This window comes from Camelina sativa, chromosome 6, assembly GCF_030686135.1.
Source record: "Camelina sativa cultivar CO46 ecotype springtype chromosome 6, ASM3068613v1".
Lineage (NCBI taxonomy): Eukaryota > Viridiplantae > Streptophyta > Magnoliopsida > Brassicales > Brassicaceae > Camelina > Camelina sativa.
In genome coordinates this window covers 5,916,098-5,926,826 of record NC_141885.1, presented here as the reverse complement: position 1 = coordinate 5,926,826, position 10,729 = coordinate 5,916,098, and the positions used below count along the sequence as shown (strand labels likewise).

General features: G+C 36.1%; 1 long non-coding RNA gene and 1 pseudogene across 2 annotated transcripts; one reads left to right on the top strand and one right to left on the bottom strand.

Annotated features, from left to right (window-relative positions):
• The first annotated feature begins 513 nt into the window (after positions 1-513).
• On the top strand, positions 514-4,264 carry LOC109133476 (uncharacterized). The gene is made up of 2 exons (XR_002038601.2): positions 514-1,549; positions 1,653-4,264. It is a non-coding gene; the product is annotated as an uncharacterized LOC109133476 (long non-coding RNA).
• Positions 4,265-5,718: 1,454 nt separating this feature from the next.
• LOC104698744 (linoleate 9S-lipoxygenase 5-like) lies at positions 5,719-9,765 on the bottom strand (annotated as a pseudogene). The gene is made up of 9 exons (XR_015560168.1): positions 9,514-9,765; positions 8,901-9,199; positions 8,219-8,462; positions 7,798-8,136; positions 7,630-7,715; positions 7,421-7,528; positions 7,011-7,315; positions 6,656-6,924; positions 5,719-6,560 (listed from the first exon to the last, which is right to left on the bottom strand). The product of XR_015560168.1 is annotated as a linoleate 9S-lipoxygenase 5-like (transcript).
• Positions 9,766-10,729: the final 964 nt, after the last annotated feature.

The window sequence follows — 10,729 nt, the reverse complement described above, 5'->3', positions numbered from 1 at the left end:
GTTATTCATTTGGTCAGGAAGCAAACTCCTCCACTCACTATCAAACAAGTACGTCACTACTCAAATCTTTTTCAATAAACAAATATATCTGCATGTACTTGTTCACAAAAAAAATGCTTCGGAACTTTTCATAACAAGCAAAAGCATCGAGTTTTTTTGGATAGACGTCCTATTTCTCCCAAGAACTATCACATCGTACTAAATGTGTCCAGAACTTCAACCTCTTCCTATGTCTTCCCGAATCAATAGTTCTAATTTTATTTCACCCTGAATCGATAGTTTTATTCCAATTTCTCCATTGATTTCAAAGTTTACATCTATTTCCTCATTAATACGGGTTTATATGGTTTATTGTTGGTTTATAATTTTTCCAACCAACTAACAAAAACATTAAACCGGATTAAACCTAATATAAACTCAGAACAATTAAATTAATAATTAATTAATAGATTGAATAATTAAAAAAAAAAAAAAGGGAACATGATGGTCTTCTTCTTCCTCCCTTCTTTCTTTGTCTTTCTCTCTTCCATTGTTAGTGACTGGTGATGTCGGCTCCGATGACAGTGGCTCTCTCTTTTTCTTATTCCTCATCTTCGCTTTGTTTGTTTCATAATCGGATCTTCTAGGGCTTTGATTAAACCTGAATCGAGACATCCCCACATATCCCAGATGGAGTCAACTCCTGTTAGAAGATCGATCACAGTCATCTTCTTCCCGATCTACAACCGAATTTTCCAGGTCAAAATTATGTCAAAGAAAAATATCTTAAGTCGAAGAAGGCAAGTTACGAATCTTGGGTACACGAATTTGCTCAGCTCGCCATTAAAACTGATGTCCCGGCGGTGGTTAGAGAATTTAGTCGGGCTCTGTCTAATATGTGTCCGGTTATATCTATCTTTTTTTTTAAGATGATAATTTTTTTCCCCATTTAATTCCCTCATATGTTCTGGGAATTGGAGAATTCATGTACAGTTTGTTTGATTTTCTTTTTTCATTTGAGTATGAAACTTTGAAATGTCGAATACTTTAGATTTTTGATAGGATTTGAATCTGCAGCTCATTTAAAAAAAAAAATCTGGAATGGAATAAGTAGGGGAAGAGTGAAGAAGACGGGGAAGGGGATGAACCATTGTCATTTCAATTTTTATTTTTATTTTTATTTTTATTTTGTTAGTTTTTGATTATAAAACTCTCTAAATCAAACGAAACTGATTTCATACCAGTTTAAGTGGTTTTTTATTGGTTTAGTTCATAAACCGATTAAATTCAAATTTGTGGAGAAATTGGAATAAAACTATGGATTCAGGGTGAAATAAGATTACAACTATTGATTCGGGAAGACATAGAAAGAGGTTGGAATTCTGGGTAGATCCAATATGATGTCATAGTTCTCAGGGGGAAATAGGATGTCTATCCGTTTCTTTTTTACAGGAGAAGTTCTGTTACAGATAGTGTGTTGAGAGATTCTTGAAGGTAAAAGGAGATAATGTGAAAAAAGCTGCGAAACAACTAACCTCATGTCTTTCATGGAGACTAAACTTCGATCTTGGTATGCTTTTTTTTTTCCTTTCACACCTTCATATATGTTTCTGTATATACGTTTGCTTCATTTTGAATCAAACGCTTTTGTGTTTTTTTTTTTACATGTTAAGAGCGATTGGGAGCAGAGGAGTTATTGTGATTTTTTTTGCATAATCCATCTTGATTTCATCTAATAAATAATATTTAATGGTAACAAAAATATGAGGTTGATTTTTGCAGGTTTTCCGGTTTAAGCATGATTATCAGAATCTGCGTACCCAATAAGAATAAGTTTATATGATTAATCAAAAACTGTTCCAGTTTTATTGATTTTGATACTCTTCACAACGTAATTTTTAAAAAACTTTTTTTGTTGGGGAAGCTTTACGCGTTTGGTGGCGTTTACGATGGATACTGCGATCTCAAGCATGACCAGAAACGTGGAACAGAGTGTTGTTCTTCTCTTCGATGCAAGTACAAGTATGCTAACTCTATGCTATTACCGTATTTTGGGTTTATAGTTTTTAGTTTTTTTTGGAATGAGTTCATTCGTTTGTGTCGGGGACGGGACACTCGGACATGTATGTAGTATAGTTATGCATTAATTTGATGTTCGGACTTGTCTTCCAATTCATGTGTCAACGTCAATGCTTTTGTAATTACGGCTAATCGCAAAATTATCTTCACTATAGTTTTTATTTTACGGCTAATCGCAAATATCCTAGTTTGCTAACTGTTTGATATTTACCGTTTTGTCCTTCCTAATATTTTTTTTGGTACTTGATAATCTTCCAAATGTACTAATCCGTATTTTGGGTTTTGTTTTGGTTTATTTGGTTTTTCTTGTTTTTCGGATTTGAGTTTCGTTCGTGACTTCGACCGGAACACTGGGACATGTATGTTTTTTTTTTTTTTTTGACAAAACAACTTTTATTAGACTTAAAACCTCAAAAGAGGGATGTTCTTACAACTTAGAAGCAAAGGGTTACAAGAAATGTAAAGATAGAGACTACATGAGTCTTCCAAGAAAATGCACAACTTTAAGGAGCTTGCAAAGGATGGAAGATCTTTTGATGTCTTGTAGGATTCAAGTTTGAAGACAAGCTTCAGAAAATCCCTAACCAACAAATAGTCATACTTCGCTCGTACGATAGACGCATAGGAGCTTTTAAGAGTGTGCTCCATGGAGGAGGCTAAGGGGTGAGATGGTTGCCAAGTGCTCATGGCGTTTGAAGAAGATGAAACCGGGAATCGCATTTGATGGATAACAAGCCGTAACAAAGCAGGTGGGTCATCCCTCACATGGAAATGGAGGTAAATGAATTCCACACAAAGCTTGTAATCAGTTTGGTCCTGGAAAAAGTCAACATACCCAAGTTTTCGATTTAGTGGCGGTAGAAGAAACAGGAGATTAAAGGGTTTAAGGATAGGGTTCAAGCAAGCTGTCGGATCAAAGTCATAAATATGGCTACACAAAGGCATCCGAACAGGTTTAAAAAACAGACCTCGACAAACAAGTCTAACAAGCAACTTTGGAGACACCAATGTTCTGCTACCGAGGAAACCTCGTCTTGACCAAGCAGAGATAAACGGTACGTCCATAGAGATGCAAAATAGCTCTTGATTGGGTTCAGGGAACATGTGAGATGGAGCAGGGCACTTGAAAAAGTTTCGGTAATCCCAACTTTTATGAGATGGGGTCATAGTGCCGTTGTTTTTCAAGCTAATCCAACCATGAGTAACAACCCTAGGTGAATCTAAAGGCAAGGTTTCTCAGATAGCTTTTGTACCAACATAGCGACATTGAGCGATCATGTTCTAGTTGCAGTCTTCGGACAAATAGAAACATGACTCGGGACAAAGAGAAGCTAACGAAGGAGTACAAATAAGAAACTGATGGATCAAATCTGGGCTTTAGGAGAGGTAATTTTGTATCACACCTTTTAAAAATGGGCCTCAATGGGATTATAAGTGGGCCTAAATCCAGCTGGTGAGAGGGGTAGGCCAAACGGGGAGCACCAATAGGTAGGTTTGCGCCGCTGTCAGCCCTTAACTTTGTCGTCACCAGAGCAGGCGTCGGTCGGAATCCCTTGGACAAGAATCGTTCCGAGAGCTCACAAAGGAGTCTGGAGAGGTCTGGTTGAAAGTGCAGTGAGAGGGATGGAGACCAGAACCGGTGACGAGAACAAGGGAGGAGAGGCTTCAATAAAGATCAAGAGAGAACCAGTTTCATTAGATCTGCGTCAAATTCGGAAGTTGGAGCACAGCTGGTTAAAGAGGGTTCTTTTGGTTTCAGGTTCGAAGGGAAATGGATGGGCCGAGTTTGGAGCAAGATAGGTTTCATCGGAAAACACCCCTCTCCTCTCGTTGATGAGAATAAACCGCCGTCGGACATAGATGCATGTGTGTTGGGACAAAGCGATTGAGATAAAGGCCATAAACCAGTTGAAACAAAGGGCTTTGGGAAACAAAGAACAGTAGAGAGACAAGAGTCCCGACGCCGGCAAGCAAAGGTTTTGCCGGCGCCGGAGAGAGTGGTGTGATGAGGGTTTTCGATAGTCAGGACAAAGAGAAACTCTGATAGCGACAGCTGATCACTCGGACATGTACGTATGTATGTATATATGCATTTTTTTAATGTTCATCCTTCTTTTTGTAAAGCTTATTACTCACTGACAAATCTTTTTTGTAATTATGACTAGTCACCGATATCTTTTGAATAAACAATTTTTTCTTATTGAAAGTTTAATAGAAAAAAGTTTTCCCACTAACTAATCGTTATTGTAATTACCGCTAGTCCCTAATATTTTTTGAATAAACAAATTTTTCATATTGAAAGTTTAATAGCATAGGCATAAAAACCACACTCAAATACCCAGCTTGAAATTTGGAATCCGATCTAAAAAACTAGATTCGGTTTGGATATAGACTTGCCTATAAATTTTGAAAGGACGAAATTTTTTTTCTCTGCTCAAACTCCATTTCATTAAGTTAGTAACATGAAACTCTTTTCTAAAATGAGCTTTACGGCGGTCAAAATACTTACATGGAAAAATAACAATACAAAGATTGACCGGTTCCTAATGAACCACAACATCCCAATAAAACAACTAGGATACATAAAGCAAGTACAACTAAATAAGTTAGTACAAAAATACAAAAGCATAAAACCCAGAAAGATAGTGTAAACCGCAAGGAAGATAGTCCACATGAGATGGCGAGGAGTTGTCCAAGAACGATTCGCCGGTCGCAATACGACAGATAACATTTAGCATTTAGCTTATGAAAGCAATTTATTTCAATCTTATAGTTATAATTAATTTAGTAGTTGATACTTGATACTTACAAAAGAATCATTAACTTTGTGGAGATAAAACCAAAAGAAAAACTTTGTTGAGATCAAATTATACTCCCAAGGATCATTAACTTCATGTAAAATCTTAACTTTGGAAAAAAATGCGCACGTACATGCAACGTTTGTCATGAATTCGAAGTCAATTGTTCGAATTAAGACAGCGTGGTCGTTACGTTGAAACAATTTATAGAACATTTTTTAAATACTACTCCTATGTTCTTTTGTGAAAATTAACTACAAAACATGCATATATATATATATATATATATATATATATATATTTGCAATGTCGTTCTGAAGTTAAATGTACTACGTTACATTAATCAACGATTGAATCTTGATGTTTAGTGTAAACAGTTAACGCGTTGCAACGAAATCTCTAATGTCATATTTGATATATGTTAATTGACATAACTTGGTAAAAACGTGATTGATCATAGATAAATGTTGAGTTATGTGGTAAACATTGCAAAAACATGGCTTTTTAGCTTTTTCTTTATTTAGGACTTACGAGTGATATGTGTTTTAATTATGTGGTAAACTGAAAATTGATAGAAAATAATTAATTCTATGTGATATTCGAATCATCTAATATGTACACTTTAATTGTTTTCCTTGTAGTGGAACATATTGTGATCCAATATAAACTTGATATACGTGTCACAACTTTTTTATATACTACTAGCACAAAAAATATGTGGACATCGATCAAGATCCATATTGTTAGAGAAAAACAGACTAATTAGTTATTTAACAGTGTGGGAAGTACATAAAACAAGAGGAAAAATATATTAATTTTGAACGACCCAAAAAAAAAGGATAGTAATGTAGAAGAGCTCATAATAGCAAGCAAAACCCAAAAAAATAATAATATTTAAGTTCGAAAAAGAGACATAATCATGAAATCAAGAAGAGCAACTCTAGATTGAGACAATGTTCGGGATCCCTTTCCCAGTAAGACCACCTTCTCTTGTGTAATCTGTAGTATTCGGGTATAACAGAGTGTACGGTATGTTAACCGGTCCAGTCCTATTCTTCAATCTCTTGTTTTTGTTTCTTTTTATAATGTTGTTCTCTATTAGCTCCAGTTCTTTCCTAAACCGTTTAAACGCTTCCAAAGCCTCATCATCAGCCGTCCAATTCGGTGATTCTCTCTGCCCTAAGTAGACCTCGTCCGTTGAATGCAGAGACAAGGTCTCTATGATTGAGATCCCAAGAAGAGTCTGTAACTGCGGCGTGATCGTCTTCAAGAATGCTACATCAGTGTCTTCTGCCAGCTCAGTGTACTCAACGGTACCTGGCTATGGCATAAACCGGCGGCTGATCGTAGGCCGGTTAGGGAGAAACCCAGCGTAAGGATACTGTCCAAAATTGACTGCTGCGTGAAGAGCAGAAGCGATCCAAATGATGATCGTGCAGGATTCAATGAGGTCGTCGCGGGTTTGCATCGATGGCCACCATGATTCGTGTTGTTTGTCGCCGTGGCCTTTGGTTCGGAGCTCGGTCCACCATGATTGGATCTATGTATTGGTTTGAACGGTTTTGTCGTTCTTGTAATAGAATGAGCAGTACTTTGTGACCCACGTTTTGATCGCTGGCCAAATCTCTAAACCGTCAACAGCATAAGGGTAATCCTCGATCAAAAGCTTAACACCACTGTTGCTATTTGGATCTTCCACGGCAACTCCTCGGCAGAAACAGAGCATTTTAAGGTTATATGTCCCACAAGACTCTAGGTTTACTTGTGACTCAAGAATTATGTAGAAAGAGACTTGATGCTTTACCTTTTGACGAGATATTTGGAGAAAGTTTGATCGGTGAAAACCCAATTCTTGTAAATTGAAGAAGACAGTTCCATGGCGTATCGACCAGGAAAGACAGTTATCTCGAGAATCCCGTCAGAGTTTATAAGGACATGTCGCGCCAATGCATTGATGTTCATCGTGTCACGGAAATGAGGATGTAGAAGCTTATAGATAGGATGGACCACACTGAGTTGCCTATTCGACGCTATTATAAACGGTTCAATCACCGCATGCGTTAGCAACCTGCAAAAACCATAAACAAACTGGTTACTTCAAACCAAAAATCAAATCTTTCTATCTAGTCCACAATGTTGTCACCATTTATTTACCAATGGCTTATAAGCTGGTGATAACCAGAATCATTAACCGCTGCGTAAGCCTTTGCAAGCTGCCAAACCGATCCCTCTACTCCTGTCTCGGCTGGTGTGAAAACTTTGCTCACAGATCCATGTGCTTCACCTTGTGGGTGTGGAAGACTCAGCTCTATTGCAAGAGGCTTCAGAGTTCCGTCTTCTTGAAGCAAGAGAAGGGTTTGAGTCGCGTAGGTTTTAGTGTTTGTTGTGTTTATCCGCGTCAGGTAAGGCATTAATGCGTCGTGGTGGTCCAATATGTATAGCTTATTCTGTTCCAAAGCCTTTTTTATACAAACACAAAACAAAAGAAAACCAATTGCAGTTAACTACAATCCCTATAGAGCTGTTAATTGTCAAACAAGTAAAGGTATATAATATATACTTACGTCATGAACATTGAGGCCGTTCATGTTTGCTTCTATGTGCTCTTCGCGTATCGAGCTATCTTGATTTCCATACTTTGAAGAGTCCAGATTGCTCTTTGGTGGAAACTCCTACATTTTTGTATATCCAATTTATTTAGTAATAAAGCAAGATCAATCGATGAATTTCAATCATTTCAAATCAAGAAGAAGTTAAATTATAAGATTTAAACCTGGAGACGACTAATCACCACTGGATTGAGACCAGCCAGCATTTCCCTAGCAAACTCTTCATCAGTTCTCCAAGCTGACCTACTCTCTGTAACAAATATAGGATCACTGTATGTCAAAATCTATAAAAAGTGTGGTCTAAATCGACTATCCAACTATTTATATGTTACCTTTGAGAATGTCAGGCAATGGAAACTTCAAGAACCGTTCTCCGTCATTACGAAGGAGCTCTCTAAACATCTCCCATGGAATAATGTCACGGAGCTTAGAAATGGTGTGACCGTTGGCTAGCTTAATACTACCGTCATAGAGGTGAAAAACATCTTCATAGGAGTCAAACTCGTTGATGGTCTTGTTGCAAACAGAAGCAATCTCAGGGACGAGCACTTGAGTCACCGCTTTGAGTGCGTAAACGAGGACGTCAGAGAACTTCACATGGCTAAACCGCTCAACCCGTGGCACATATATGTTTGGGTTGAGTAAAGCGAGCCTGCTCTCAGACTTAGGGTCTGAACAAACAATGACATATACATCAAGTAACCATTGAGTTTTGCAATGTATATATGATTTCAAAAGTTTGAGTTGACTAACCGGATTTATTGGGTTTACGACCAGTTTTTCCACGACGGGGATAAGGAAGCTCAGGTGAACCACCGAGAACCGGACGTACATGGTTAGGACCTTTCTCCGGCGCACCTAAGTCGTTGTAATAAGCGTAGTCATAAACTCTGTCCCATTCTTTGAGTTCTCCTTCTTTCTTATTACCTCTTAGATTTGCTAGCTCTTCTTCTCTTAGCTCTTTCAGTAGCTCCGGCATATTACTTGGAAGATATGCCTTTTTTTCAATTTAAATAAAAATAAAAATTTAGTAATTTGGTTAAATACTGAAGATAAAATTGAATTTAATAAACTTCACATTGACTTTTGACGACTATAGTCCCACCCCACTATATTGTGTATACAGAAAATTATTTTAGGATAACGGAAGAAGGTGATTTGTAAATCCGGTTTCATTCTTTGGTACAATAACATGTTTTGTTATAGAGAATATTCCAAAATCTAAAATAAATTATTAACTCTAAATCTATAATGTAATATGGAATAGGATGTTTCCTATTACTTTACAGTACACACTACTACTACTAACATACCACTAACCAGTACCCCCTTAACATACTACTTATCAGATTAGATTGTCAAATATTACTTCCAGGTCAATTTGTGTATCATATTAAGACTTGCACACTTGTCCCAGTTCGTTTTAGCGTGTTACCTTGTTAGAGAAGAAAACGCGGTCCGAACGGTATCGGTGACTCGGGTAGATCCAAGAATTGCATATGAAACGTATCGGACCGAATTCACCTTCCGGGAAGCCGCGAAGGGTAAGGGACTTGAGGTAGAATTGGCTATGGTGGTGGTTCTTGATCACAAACGCAGCCGGTGGTCCCATTGACTCGTCCCAATCAAACGTGACTCCAAACGTGGTTTCCTCAGCGGTTACTGACGTTTTTATTTTTGTTACCCAATTATCCAGATGTGCTGCTTTCCCAAGTCTACCTCTCTTCTCATTGGCTGATACATAATACCCAAAATATTATTTTATTTAAAGTAAAACACAGAAACTTAGGTTGGAATGTTGGATAAACTAAATAAATAAATAAAAAATTTGTCACAACATCGGTTTATAACAACAAATGAATCTACTATATTGACTACTAATCTTAGTTTATTATCAAATTTTATTGATTTGAGAAAAAAATCAGAGTGGTGAATCGAGCCAACATGTAAACTTTAGTGATGAAATCGAGAAAAATGAGTTGGATTACTTTAAGAGGTGGAACTGAATGCAAAATGTAAACGGGTGGGGTAAAAGAAAGAATGAATACCCGGGTCGGGTTGGAGAGAGCTGATAAGGTGAAGAGAGACGCGACGACCAAGAAGTTCATGGATTCGATCAAGAAGAGAAGCCATGACGTCTTTGAAATCAAGAAGGTTCTTCTTCATCACAACCACTTCTCCTTCTATCTTCATAGTCTTAGAGTGAGGTTGAAGAAAAGGTGAAGAGAGATTGCAAGAGTAGAGAGATTCTAAGCTTAGGGTATGGTATGAAGATAATAGAGAGAAATGTGTGAGATTATAAGAATGTTCTTCTTTTTCGCATATTAATCTGATGTTAATGTGTTACTCTATTTATATTGAATCTAGACTGAACACCAAAGGGTTTTAATTTTTACATTCTTTTCCTACAATAAATTATTTATCCAATTCCCGTAATGTCAAAACTACACCAAATACTATGTATCGACATAAATATTCACCTTGTTCATTATAAACAAGATAACGAGTTGAATTCTGAGAATATATATTTTAATATTTTTTTTATCTACTAGTATAATTAATAACAACAGCTGTTAAAAAAATAAAGTAACAAATAGTGTTGTTTTGACATTTTTTTATTTAAAAATTTTGTGTGTTTGCTATGCAGGTTTTTAAATTAAATATCAATTTATCTACATTATCTTGACCTGTAAATTAAAAAGAGAAAGTTATTTAGTTGTGTGCAAAATAAATAAAAATGACATTCTTTATGAAAGGAAGGAAATACTTTTTTTTTTTGGAAAGTTGAATTTAGTCTTCTCTCATTAAGACACCGAGTTTTACAAGACAAATCATTTATAAATTTTAAACATAATTAAAGTTTGTTTTGAATCGTTGTCAAAAAAAAAAAGTTTGTTTTGAATCAGCCTATACATGCATGAATATACGTTTCATATACTCCATTAGTTTTAGCCTTTAGGATATATTAATGAGACTATATAAGTTCATTTACTAGTTTTAGTCAAATGTATTTCATTTTCATTTATAATAAATGATCAAAACCAAGTAATGTAATTAAGATTATAAATTTATTTGGGAGTATGTAATTTTTTGTTTCAATATATTAATATCTGGTCTTTTTGCATGTTTTTCCCTCTTAATTCAAATTTAATAAAAGCAAAATACAAAAAATAAATTACAATTATCTTATGAATAAACCAGTCATATATATCGTACACACTACATAAATCATGGTCTGAGAATCGATTATGTCTATGTAAAAAT